At 38.7% G+C, this 14,574-nt stretch overlaps 1 non-coding gene across 1 annotated transcript; it reads left to right on the forward strand.

Annotated features, from left to right (window-relative positions):
* Window positions 1-14,199: 14,199 nt before the first annotated feature.
* Window positions 14,200-14,305, forward strand: LOC113455499. The gene has a single exon (XR_003376601.1). It is a non-coding gene; the product is annotated as a U6 spliceosomal RNA (small nuclear RNA).
* Window positions 14,306-14,574: the final 269 nt, after the last annotated feature.

Consider the following 14,574-nt stretch of genomic DNA (forward strand, 5'->3'; position numbering starts at 1 on the left):
ATATATATTTAGAAGATGGACATGAGATGAGGAAGGTGACAAGAGAAACTGCCATGGAGATGCTGCAGAGACCTGCATCAAACCTTGGTGACCTAACTATAGATGTGAAAAATATAATAAAGGAATATATAATCAGGTACATGAGGAAGAAATCAAAATAAAATGATTCTTAGAAGTTGAAAGACAATTTCAAGAAATCAGAGTCAGAAATCACGTTACAGCAAAGAAAGAATACTGGATTTGATCATTAGTAACCCATTGGGTCAGTTTCTAATAAGCTCGATTGAGTGATGGAGACATAAGCAGTAGGTTGAGGTAGCAGGGAATGTGGAAGTGCAATGAATTAATAAAGAAAGCAGCATTTAGAAATCTGGGGGAGGAGGCGGGACTGCTTAAGCACTCACTGCCCCTCTTTCTGTCCCTCGGCTCACTTTATTCCTCTCTGATCCTTTGGCTTTTCTCCATGCTTAGCTCCTTCAGTATGCCACTTCTCTCTCCTACTCTCTTGAGATATACATCTATCTTTCTGTATATCCTTCATTCTTATAATGATGGCATCATATAGACTATCCCAAGTTAATTCAGTCTGTGCTTCTAGACCACAGATCAGAATAGAGTTGGATGGTCTATCAATGAGCCTACTAATACATGAAACAACCTATGTCATCATTATAAGATAACAAGTTTTACTTAGAAAAATTTGACCTTTTAATGAGCACAACTTTGCCATTTTCTAACTTTCTTCCAACTATATCTTGACTCTCTTATACCACACCCAAAATATCACTTTATTCTATAGCCCAACTAGATATTCATGTTCTCTTCTGCCTACTTTGATTTATTGTACATACATCGTTACTTCACAATTTTCATTATCTCCATTTAAAAAATACAAAAGCTGGGCCTGATGGTGCATATACTTAATCCCAGGACTGGAGAGGCAGAAACAAGCACATCACTGTGAATTTGAGGACAGCCTGGTCTACAGTGAGATCTAGGCCATCGAGAACTGCTTAAATGAAGCTTTTCCTCCCCTCTCTTCTCTCCCCTCGCCACCTGCCCACCTTGTGTGTGTCAGTACTCAGAAAATCTGCTTATGCAGAACACCATATTTTTAACCCTGAAAAGAACATAGTTTCGTATGCATTTAAAATTACTATGGGGTATGTGAAGGCAAGAGCTTTAAGTGCAGAGGTGTGGGAGATGCGGAGCTATGAGGGGCTAAGTGTATGTGAGGATGGGAGGCGGCTTTGGAGACATGTGTGGTGGAACGTTTTAGTCAACTTAAAAGAAGAAACATGTTTATGATAAAAGTAGGATGATCAAAAAAAGAGGATGATCATTTTTAAATCACTTTTTCTTTGCAAGAGAAATTATTTTACAATTTCAGCTGCTTTTTAAAAACTTTTGTATGGGCCCTGGCTGACACACAAGAATTAGATTTAATTACCCTCAGTAGGAAAAGCTGTTTAAGCATAATTTAGCATCAAGTATCAAGGTGATAGATCTATGGGCCTTAGTTAGGGGAGTAAGGAGTCTGAGAGAGCATCACTCAATACTACACTTGCTTAACATCTCCTGGGCATCCCTGGCTCTACCAAATAGGTTTCCAAGCTCTCTTAGAGGGGTTTATTGACAAGGACACAAAGATGGTCCTATATTGAATCTATTTCCTAATAGATTCCAACATTTCAACCATTTGTAAAGCTCTTCTGTGTTTGGATATTGTTTCTAGTACCAGGCAGAAAAGAAATCTGCCCAGGAATGCGAGTAGTGAATTCCATACTCTTTGAAAACAGACAACGAAGTTGACTGAGCGGCAATCTTACCTCCGTATCCCTTCTTCCAGAAACCGCAATCACTTGCATTAGCATGTCTTTATACTTTTCATATCATTTTACCCACCCATCATTTTATTGGAAACTCTCAACTTTGAGGTTGTAAAGACATGCTATTATACTTCATTCTTTGGGTAATAAGAACACAGCTCCTTTGTATCAATACAGCAAGACCATAAACCAAAATGCACTTGCTTTAACATTCTTTGCTAGACTCCTCAGTTTCTTTGAATAATAATTCAGCTACATGACAATAGAGTTATCTGGTGTAGGAGGTTCTTCTGTTCATGTGTTGCTTTCGTTGGTTAACAAATAAACTGCCTTGGCCTTTCGATAGGGCAGAAATTTGGTAGGTGTGGAAAACAGAACTGAATGCTTGGAGGAAGAGTCAGGGAGAAGACATGGATCCTCCACCTGAGACAGATGCCAGTTAGAATCTCTGGTATGCCACTGTCATGTGGCGATACACAGATTAATGGAAATGGGTTAAACTAATATGTAAGATTTAGCCAGTAAGAAGTTAGAGCTAATGGCCGAGCAGTGTTTTAATGAATACAATTTCTGTGTGATTATTTCAGGGCTAAGCTAGCTGGGCGGCTGGGACGAACAAGTGAGCCTCCCCATACAACAGTTATCCTGGGCAAAGGCTACAATTTCACTTGATACATCTCTGATGCCTCATCATGATCAAATTTCCCTTTAACTTCCTTGAGTTTGATGACAAGATACTTAAGTTACACTCCATTCCTTCACCCTTTTGTGTCAAAGAATTTGATTACTATTGATGCTGTCATTGTTCAGGTCTTGTTTAGGCAGCTATTACTAGGAGACACAGTCTCAAAGCACACTACCTGGTCCTTTGCTCTTAAAATCTTTCTGTCCCCTCTTCTGTAATGTTCTCTCTTCTAATGATTCCTGGGGGGAATTAGCTTCTCCCAAGGATGAGCCCTCTACAAAGTCATCAACACTGAATTTATATACAGACAAACAAAAAAAGTAGGCTGTATTTACATATTTCTATCTATTTATCTATCTGTCTGTCTGAACACTAACAAGAAAAAAATTAAATTTTGTTGTAGATGCAAAATCAACAGAAATTTTTCATTTAGATTTTGTATTATTTATCCCTTTATCTGAAGGCATCTAATCATCATTTTAGACTAAGTTAATATTTCAGGATGCATGGAAATTCCTTTCAAGGGTTGTGTTTCACTATTAAAACCATAAGTATATGCACAAATGAAGTCCAATCACTTAGGAAATCTGTTAGCATAGTCTATAAAGATTGTGTGGCCCTGCCTGTTCAAGTGTAGATGGCCTGTTTGAGAGGATGATACAGTGCATTGAGATCTCACTGACCATGGTTATTTCCCTAACTAAGATGGAAAGAAGATCCAAAGGAATCTAAGTTGGATAGAATATAGATTTTCCCCCTTTTGCTAAATTCCCCCTCAACTTTCAGTTCTGAACTTTCTTTGATGCTGTTTTTGTTTTGCCATTATTCTCTTCAAAGAAAAAATGGATATGCCTACAAGTGAGATAAATGTTCAAAGGTGATAGAGTTCACTTGGGTGGAATGCTCTGATTGGCTGCATTGAATTTCCTCTTCCTTTGTACAATTTTATTCATCTACTGTATTCATGAAGTAATCTCATTATCCATAATCTCCTCTACTTTCTCACAAATTTCTCCTTCAATATCTGTAACTGCTCTGCAAAATTCATAACTATAGTTCTTGTAAACTATTAGAAAGTTTTTCCCACTATATTCTATTATGTCCACTTATCCCAAACAATCCTGTGTACTTTAAAGTCATGGTATTTTTTTCTTGCTATTATTGTCTATTATGTTCTATGACAGATTGTGGGAAAATCAAACTCATTATGGATAAAATGGTAGCATCTAGCTAGAGATTGTGCCAATGATTTCTTTTTGCATTTAACTCATTTCTTTAAAAATATTGTCCTCTTATTTTTGAGATTGCAATATAAATACTTCATTTCCTCCTACCCTTTCATCCCTCCAAATTTTCTTATATGCCTCTATTGAATCATTTTCAAATTCATAACCCATTCTTTCATTAACTTTTGTTACATTCACGTATGTAAATGCTTATTCTCCTAAATATAGCATGCTCAGTTTGTAAAATGTTACTCGTATGTGTAATTTTATGGAATTGGATAACCAATGGGTGTGTTCTTCCTGGGAGATGTCTATATATCCACCCTCAGTATTTATTAGTTGTCTACAGTTCTTTCCATAGGGTTGAGGACCCCTGGGTTTTCCACCTCCACTTTGACTTGTCCCTTGTTGCCCTTTCTCAGCACATGTTTAGGCAGTCATATTGGTAAAACTTCATGGTTATAGATTCTGATACTTCTAGGAGACACAATATCACAGAAAACTCCCTATTCCCCTGTCTCTTACAATCAGTCTGCTCCTCTTCTGTAGTGTTCCCTTAGACATAAGAACAGGAGTTGTTCTTTAAGATACCATCTCACACCTGTCAGAATGGCTAAAATGAAAAACACCAATGATAGCCTTTGCTGGAGAGGGTGTGGAGAAAGGGGTACACTCATCCATTGCTGGTGGGAATGCAAACTCGTGCAACCACTTTGGAAAGCAGTGTGGCGGTTCCTCAGGAAATTCGGGATCAACCTACCCCTGGACCCAGCAATACCACTCTTGGGAATATACCCAAGAGAGGTCCCATCATACAACAAAAGTATATGCTCAACTATGTTCATAGCAGCATTGTTTGTAATAGCCAGAACCTGGAAACAACCTAGATGCCCTTCAATGGAAGAATGGATGAAGAAAGTATGGAATATATACATATTAGAGTATTACTCAGCAGTGAAAAACAAGGAATTCTTGAAGTTTGTGTACAAATGGATGGAAATAGAAAACACTATCCTGAGTGAGGTAAGCCAGACCCAAAAAGAGGAACATGGGGTGTACTCACTCATATTTGGTTTCTAGCCATAAATAAAGGACAGTGAGCTTATAATTCATGATCCTAGAGAAGCTAAATAAGGAGAACCCAAAGAAAAACATATAGGCATCCTTCTGAATATTAACCTGCATCAGGCGATGAAAGGAGACAGAGACAGAGACCCACATTGGAGCACCGGACAGAAATCTCAAGGTCCAAATCAGGAGCAGAAGGAGAGGGAGCACGATCAAGGAACTCAGGACTGCGAGGGGTACACCCACACACTGAGACAATGGGGATGTTCTATCGGGAATTCACCAAGGCCAGCTGGCCTGGGTCTGAAAAAGCATGGGATAAAACCGGACTTACATAGCGGACAATGAGGACTACTGAGAACTCAAGAACAATGGCAATGGGTTTTTGATCCTACTGCACATACTGGCTTTGGGGGAGCCTAGGCAGTTTGGATGCTCAACTTACTAAACCTGGATGGAGGTGGGCGGTCCTTGGACTTCCCACAGGTCAGGGAACCCTGATTGCTCTTCAAGCTGATGAGGGAGGGGGACATGATTAGGGGAGGGGGAGGGAAATGGGAGGCGGTGGTGGGGAGGAGGCAGAAATCCTCAATAAATAAATAAATTGAAAAAAAAGAAAAAAAAAAGAACAGGAGTTGTTTTGTAGACATGTCCACTGGGGCTGGTTTCCACAACTCTGCATTTTCATTAGTTGTGATTGTCTATAATGGTTTCCATTGTAAACATGAGTTTCCTTGATAGGGCACGATGACTTCACTTCTCTATGGTCATAGAGACAAATAATAAGAGTGTAGTTAGGGATTGTGCTGGTTTAATAAAGTGGTGGTTGTAGATACTCCTCTAAAATCTGCAACTTTATTAGCCCTGGGTAGTTGGCTAGGTTTTCATTGTCAAGCATGATTTATTTGTTAAACTGATCTTAATTAAGTACAACTGGAGACCTGTTGATTACTTCAAAGATATACATACCACCATTGAATCCTTAGGGTTCTTGTACCACAATGGACATTGTTGCAGGTCATAGGCATCATAGCTGGGAAGAATGGTGGGCTACTTCCTGCTTTGAAGCTTGCATGATGCTTTCTAGTACCATGAAAGCTAATCCTCAGGGAAGAATTCAGGTAAATTCTGGCTTAGGGGCGTCTGGGTCCTGTGTCTGGAGTACATGGTGTCTTCAGTAATAGGGACTTAATATCTACTTCTGGAGAAAATCAAGGAAAATCAATAGTAATAGCCTGTAATGTTTTGTGAGTCCCTTAGGCAACCCTGACCAACAACACAAAAGAAAGCTTCTCTAGCCTGGTGTTGGGGTTTTTGCTATGCTGTTTTTAGTCTTGGAGTGATCATTGTCAGCCCAGATGAAAAATATTCATTTAACTTTATACATGTGTGTGTATATACATACATACATATATGTATGTATGTACATTTATAGACAGACTTAAATGTTTTATAGGTATTTTGAGGTAGAAAGTTAACAGCATAGTTCCTTATGACTTTTCCAAACATCCTTACTGTAACTTCACCCTTCTTCCTCCTTCTTCTACATTCATCTCCCTCCACCTTTTGAAATAGTGGCTCCCATTTTCCCCAATCTGATCCCCTACCCTCATACCTGGGAACTGGTCCTGTTTTACTTTCCTGGTTTCTATAGTTACTGCAGTATATGTAGGATATGTGTTCACATCTGAAGATTTGAAGCTACGAGCTTCCAGTAAGGAAGAACATGTGAATATTTCTCTTTCTGGTTCTGGATTATCTTTTTCAATATGATCTTTTCTAGTTCCATCCATTTACCTGCAAAGTTCATGATTTCATTTTTCTTTACAGTTGAGCAGCATTCCATAGTGTATCTATACTACATTTCATTATATAATCAGCCGTTGATGGACTTTTCCTTGATATTGTGAATAGATCAGCAATTAACAACTTGAACAAGAATCTATGGAGTAAGACATCTAGTCCTTTTGGCATATGCCAAAGAAGGGTACAGCTGGGTCATATGGTACATTTGGTTTTAATATTTGTCAATTCTCCACACTAATTTTTATAGTGTGTTCATCAGATTGCAGTTCTGTCAACAGTGAATGAGGGTTCCCTTTTACCTAGCATCTACTCTAGTATTTACTGCAAGCTCTTTTGTTGATCTGTGCCATTCTGATTGGAGTAAAAGGAAATAACAATTTTGTTTTATTTTAAATTTTTGTAATTGCTTGGGATGATGAAAGTTTTTGAGATATTTCTTAACCACTTTTATTATTTTTCCTTTTATTGAAAATAGATTCTTTTTGCATACAGTATATCTGGATTACTACAGTTTCTCCTATTTCTACTTCTCTTAGTTTCTTTCCACCTCTCTTTCATCCAGATCCACTCCCTTTCTGCTTCTCACAAGAAATCGGTTTCTAAGAGATAATGACCAAACCTAAAGTAAAATATAATAAGGTAAAACAAAACCCATCACATCTAAGTTGGATAAGACAAATGAACAGAAGGAAAAGAGCCCCAAGGGAAGGCACAAGAATCAGAGATCCACTTGTTCACTCAGGATTCCCATAAAAACACTAAACAGAGGGCTATAATATATACATAGATGACCTGGTTCCGACCCTTGTTGTCCCTGTGATTGCAGCTCAGTCTCTGAGTTCATATGAGCTTTGCTCAGTTGATTTGGAGGGCCTTGTTCTCATGGTGTCTTCCAAGCCCTCCAACTCTTAGACTCTTTCTCACTCTTCTTCCATGGTGTTCCCTGGAGATATCCCATTCAGAACTGTGTGCTTTAGCTATGTTGGAATATTCAGGGCCTGCTTTTGAAGGATAGCTGGGCTCTACTGGAGACTTACTGCCCTGGCTGTTACTGACTGTGATTTTATTTTGGCATCTAAGTATCTGGGTTTGGGATGATTATAGGTCTAGGTACTGATTTCTGGATTTTTCTTTATTGGGTGAAAGTTTTGTTCCTTGGATTTTGTTTCTTCTCTGGATTTTCAGACTGTGGTGACTGCCAGTTGCTTGTTTTTTTCCCTGCTAAGCTGGAGTGTTTACAAGGAGTCCCTGCTGGTGTTGGAGGTTGGGAATACTGGGATGGGTTGGGGGAAGGAAGGTTAGAGGAGAATATGTTTGTGACATTTTGGGGGTGGGGTCATAAAGGAAAGAGTGACCATAGCAGGTTTCTTGCTACAGAGTTGGGCATGAGCTTGAGGAGATTGGATCTCAGGAGCAACTGAAAGGTGTAGATCTGATTTTAGCATACTTGTTGTCCTGGGCTGAGCAGCCCTTGGGTTTAGTAGGGGGTGGAGGATAGCATTGGAGTCTAGGACTATGTAACAAGTGAGAGGAGGAAGGTTAGAAGGGAAAGACTGGTGAGATCCATAGGAAATGGGAGTGGGGGGGCAGGGAAGGCTGCCATTGTTGTTCTTCTGCAGATCTGGGAATGAGGGTGGAGGATTAGCTCTAGGCAAACAGATTGAAGAGAAGGCCTGTGGGCAGTCTACCTGTTTTTTCTGACATGTGTGGCCTGTGAGTCTGCAGGAGGTACCTATTGGAGTTGGGGGCTGTGATAAAGCAACTAGTGGGGGAAAGGGAGGTTACAGGGAGAAGATCTGTGTGATCCACGGGAGACGGAAGCAGCCAACAATGAAGTCTGACAAGGTGTTCTGCTTACAGCTAGGAATGAGCTTATAAGTTATTGATCAGGAGAGTCTTAAAGACTTCCAAAACAATATAGGCTATTGATTTTGTCCTTGGTTGCTTCCCAGAGGTTCAAGATAAGTCTCCATTGCTGAAGAAACCGTGATCTTTGGACACATAATTTGGAATATTTGAAATTGGTTTCACTTGAAAGAGAGCTCTTTGAGGTCTACTTTTTTTTTGTTGTTACAGAGGATGCTATGCAAGTTTCCAAGGAATGAAAGAAATCTGATCTTAATTTCTTACACAGATGTAATGTGTAGGAACCACAACAATGACCAACATGTCAAGATATCCCTAATGGTCCAACAGTGGAACCAGCAGCAGGTACATTGGATTTATGGTTTGCTCAACAGAAGGGTAATCATGCTTGTTACTGGAAACCAAGCCAACTTTCTTGGGATAGCAAAGTCATGAATCTTATGAGAACCTACTACTGTAAAATTTATAGCTGCCCAGTTCTAGCTGTTATATGTACATTACAATTCCTATATCTAAGGCTCAGGAAACTGTGGAAGAGGAGATATAATGACTGTAAGAACCAGAAGACCAGGAACTCATCTCTGAGACTTTGTCTTCTAGAAACAAAATGGAAGATTGCTATATTCATGAATTGTCAATGATAAGGCTGCTTAAACAAGACTAGAACAATGACAACATGGATAAACATACTATTGTTCAAGGGAGAAATTCCATGGAATGCTACCAATAGACAAAGAACTACAGGAAAGTAATAACTGCTAAAAGTGAATTAGTTTCTCCATATTTAAATTATATATACTCATAGCTATAACATTCCTCTTACAGCTGTTTGATCAGTATCCCAAAGACTTCTTCTCTTTTTATTCATCCTTTTATTTTATATCTCTGCTACAGCCTCACCCTCAATTTCCCTCTCCACGTCCCTCTCCCCCATCCCCCCTCCCATCTTCCCAAACCCCTCCTCTGCATTTACATCCAGGAAAAGGCAGGTCCCTTTTGAGTATCAATAACACATGTCACATAAATTTACCATATAACTGAGCAGCTCTCCATGCATCAGGGATGGGCAAGGCAACCTAGCATAAAAAGTAGAATTCTAAAAATCTGTAAAAGAGTCAGAGACATCCTGTTCCCACTGTTAGGAATCCCATAAGAGGACCAAGCCACACAACTGCAACATATATGCAAAGTGCCCAGATCAGCCCCATGCAGGCTTCATGGTTGTTGGTTCAGTCTCTGTGAACCCCTGTGAGCCCAGATCAATTGATTGTGTGGGCCTTCCCATGGTATCTTTGACCCTTTTGTTCCCTACACTCCCTTCTCTTCCTCTGTAAGATTCTTGAACTCCACCTAATGTTTGGCTATGGGTCTCTGTATCTGCCTCCATCATTGCTGGATTATGGCTCTCCAATGACAATTGGATCAGATACCAATTCCAAAGTTCTTTTTAAATTTTAATTTGATCATACTATCTTAATACTTTCTAATTAAAATTTTGGTTAATATTCATATATATAATATTTTAATCTAATCTATCCCATTCCTTTTAGATTATATTTTAAAAATATATTAATCACCTATACTGAAAAAATTAATACCCACTGAGATCATTAAATATGTAATTGGGTATTGAATTAACTACTGCAACGTGGGTAATCTCTCAGGGTTCATGTCCCTGAAGAATGGTGACTCTCCCATTCCCAGCAGCAATCAACTATAAAATAACTTCTTTGATAAGGTAAGAATTCATGAAATACTTTCCCCATTCATTCTGGAATTTTGGCTGACTTGATCTTATTCAAGTCTTGTACATTATAAGTTCATTTGTGTAACTGTAGTATGGTGCTGGAGAATTGTCTGTAATCTGTCAATTATGTTTTAAATAAACGCTGATTGGCCAGGCAGGAAGTATAGGCAGGAAAACCAGATAGGAAGTAGAAATGATGCAAGGAGAACAGGAGAATTCTGGGAAGGAGGAAGTTGATTCCTCCCACTCCTGCCCAGATTTCGAAGAGCAAGATGTGAGCTACCCTGCTGAGAAAGGTACCAAACCATGTGGCTAGCATAGATAAGAACAATGGGTTAATATAAGCTACAAGAGCCAATAGGTAGCCTGAGCTAATGGGCCAATCAGCTTTATAACTTATAGAGATCTCTGTGGGATTTCCTTTGGGACTTTCCTGCTATGTGGAACTTTGCGGTACAGAAACTCCAACCAGCAGGCCTTCATGTTACAGTAGTATCGTGTCTGGCAAATGCTGCTTAGCTAAAGACATCTACCTCCTCTGACTCTTACAATCTTCTTGTCCTCTCTTCTGAGATGATCCCTGAGCTTGGGGAGGAAGAGTTCCAATATAGATGTCTCCCTTTGAATTGAGCATTCTACAGTCTTTCCACTTATAAAGTATTTTCCCTGATAAGGCTTGAGAGATGCATTAATTGATGGTTATATTGATACGTTATTAGCAATCAGTTTAATATAACTATTTAGTAGAATAATAGTGATATGTTGTCGCATAGACCCTATGACCTATTTAGTCATATATCATAGCCCCCAAAGCACCAGCTTCTGGGCTGGGTGCAGGGTTCAGAGAAAAAGTCCAGTGTCTTAAAAATAATACTTTTCTCTATCTGAGGGATATTTCTAGGGAAAATACATTGTCAAACCTATTTTGATGAATTCCTTATTATTCTCTCAATGTTGCTCTCATGATGTTCCTTTGTTCCATTCTCTGCCTTTTCTATTCTCTCATTCTAGTTCTACATTTACTCATGATGCTTCCATTCTAATTCTCTCACACATGATGTTTTCCTTCTCTCACGATGTTTCTCTTGTGATGCTCCCAAGTTTCTGCCACTGCCCCTTTGTTTTTATAGCTTGAAGACTTACAAAATATTTTAGGCATTACATTTGAAGGCCACATTACATTTCTAAGTAAATAATGAGAAACAGAGTCATTCCAACAGCTTACAGTGCAAGAAATCCAGAGGGAGAGCAAGGAAAGAGATATCTTGATAAATTTTCACATAGCAAGGAAGAAGCATTTTCCCTCAGTCAATTCCCTAATTAGTGAGTTGCAACCTGCACTTACAAAAAGAGAAATCTTTTTGTTATCATCTCTACAGCGGTAGTTTTATAAAACTAAATTATAAAAGAGACTAAAAGAAATAAGGAAATTGTGTTCCATATCCTATACTTCTAATTGTATAAACATTTTTTTCCTGGTTTTTTTTTTTTTGGGATGGGGTTTTTCTGTGTAATAGCCCTAGCTATCCTGGAACTAGCTCTTGTAGATCAGACTGTCCTCAAACTTACAGAGATCCACCTGCCTCTGGCTCCTGAATGCTGTAATTAAAGGCATGCACCACCATTGCCCAAATTGTATAAACATTTTAAATATTTTGTGGTTAGTGGTAGTAAAAGTCCTTTAAACATTTTGCAGTTAGTGGTCATAAATCCTGAATTTCTTGGACTCGAGACAATGATTGTAATTACAGAGAGTGCAGTGGTGAGTTGGGCTGAGAAGAACCTCTAAGCAAGAGCTGCAGAGCAAAGGGTGGAGGTACACACTCAGATAAGCTTACTCAGCAATCTCTAAGGCACAGTGACATTAAAAGCATTATAAATATTAAAATATATATTTTTTTCTGTCCTGCATGTAACTGTTGCCATAAAAGCGAGACTTGTAACTCTTTCTTGGGGCTATGAAGTTAGTTTATATTTTGCAGCCCTGGCTAGTTAGAAAATCTTTCTCCATTGTATCTGACCAAGGGATAATAAAACAGAGGTAAGAATTTGTACAGAGAGTTAATAACTGTCCTTGGTTATCAGCCAGACCCGGAACCATAATTAAGTTGCTTCACGCTATTTGCCTTGGCTTAACAAATCAGACAACTGGCTATGTGTCATTGTAAGTGAGATTGTATTTTTTCCGTGAATAGTTTATCTTAAAACCCATTAGCAAGTACCTCTCTGATCTAAAGCTACTTTGAAGTTTTATATCAGTTGATAGTTTGTTTTCTTAATTTGTACTCCAAGATACCTCATAATGTAAACTTATAAACCCTGACTTGTATATCATCTTTTGTATCTATTTTATTTATCAAAATTCTGCATAGGCTAACATTATTTAATATCAAGTAGGCAATACAGCTTAAGGAGGAGCCACCTTTTTGACAATTCAGAGATAAAATGCCCAGTAGACCAGATGAAGAGCAGAAGGAGGGAAAAGAGGAGCAAGAGAGTCAGGACCGGGAGGGGTGCGTCCACCCATGGAGACAGTGGGACTGATCTAATGGGAGCTCACCAAGGCCAGCTGGACTGGTTCTGAATGAGTATGTGATCAAACTGGACTCTCTGAATGTGGTTGACAATGAGGATGGACTGAGAAGCCAATGATAATGACACTGGATTTTGATTCTACTGCATGTACTGGCTTTTTGGGAGCTTAGTCTGGATGCACACCTTCCTAGACCTGGATGGGGGGGGGCTTGGACATCCCACAAGGCAGGGCATCTTGACATCTCTTACGCCTGGAGAGGGAGGGGAAGGGGAAGTGGGAGGAGTGGGAGGGAAATGGGAGAATGAAAGGAGGTGGAAATTTTAAATAAATAAATAAATAAATAAATAAATAAAATGTTAAAACAGAAAAAAAGAATCAGACCCAATAACTCTATCCAGATTAATACTGTTAACATTTTCTTCATAGTTTATTTAATACACAATTATCAATCCAGTTCTGTTCAATGCTCTCTCTCTCTCTCCCCCATCTTTTTTTTTTTTTTACATTCTTCTTCATAAGGTCTCTATGTCTCAGCTTTCTGTGTGGTGGGACCATTTTAGGTTATCTTATCTTGTGGAATTTCTTTCTCTCTCTTTCCCATGATTATATTCTTAACCCTAAAGCTTCTCATGTGTTGTAGCGGGTTGCTTGTTTGTTCTCTACTGCTCAGCCCTGAAATAATCACACAGAAACCATATTATTTGCAATATTGTTTGACCAATAGCTTAAACATATTTCTGACTAATTTATATCTTAAAGTAACCTATCTCCATTAATCTGTGCATTGCTACAAGGCTGAGGTTTACTGGTTAAAGTTCCAGACACTGTCTCTGTTGGGGCTCCATGGGTTCTCTAAACTCTACCTTCTTCCTTCTAGCATTTAGTTTAGTTTTCCCTCCCTATCTCTATTATGCCCTGATATAGGTCCAATTTATTAATCAATGGTAATCACAGCATACAAAGGGAAATCCCACATCACTAACATCTGTCTTTTTTTTTTCCAAGACAGGGTTTCCTTTTATAACGGCTCTAGCTGTCCTGGAACTTGCTCTTTAGACCAGGCTGGCCTCAAATTCACAGAGATCAGCCTGTGTCTGCCTCCCAAGTGCTGGGTGTGCATCATCATGCCCCGCCCTTCATCTCCACCTTTTAATTATTATTGCCCTGTTTACTTTCACCAGATAATCTTTTTGTTATCAGTAATTAGTAACCACTAGTCTTTCTCTGATTTGATTATTACTTTCATCTTAGATTCATAGTAAATAAAGATTAGTGTACACAGTACTGTCAATAGCTACTTACTTCAAAGATGACATTGAGTGACTTTTCTCTTGGCCATTTACTGCTGGGGATGTGGCCTGCTCTTAAGAGTACTTTGTTTCCCTCAGTGAGATTGCCTTTGAGGAAACTCAATTTTCATTTAAAAGTGGTTATCAGTGCTCGCTTCAGTAGCACATATACTAAAATTGGAATGATACAGAGAAGATTAGCATGGCCCTGTGCAAGGATGACAATCAAATTCGTGAAGAACTCCATATTTTTACAGTAATTAACTTTATATGGAAAAACAAAAAATCAAGGATAGAAAAAACAATACTACACAATAAAGGTACTTCCAGAGGCATTACCATCCCTGACTTCAAACTCTATTATAGAGCTACAGTAATGAAAACAGCTTGGTATTGACATAAAAAGAGAGATGTTGACCAATGGAATAGAATTGAAGACCCAGATATTAACCCACAAATCTATGAACACCAGATTTTAGACAAATGAGCTAAAATTATACAATGGAAGAAAGAAAGCATCTT

The sequence above is a fragment of the Microtus ochrogaster genome, unplaced genomic scaffold (assembly GCF_000317375.1).
Source record: "Microtus ochrogaster isolate Prairie Vole_2 unplaced genomic scaffold, MicOch1.0 UNK50, whole genome shotgun sequence".
NCBI lineage: Eukaryota > Metazoa > Chordata > Mammalia > Rodentia > Cricetidae > Microtus > Microtus ochrogaster.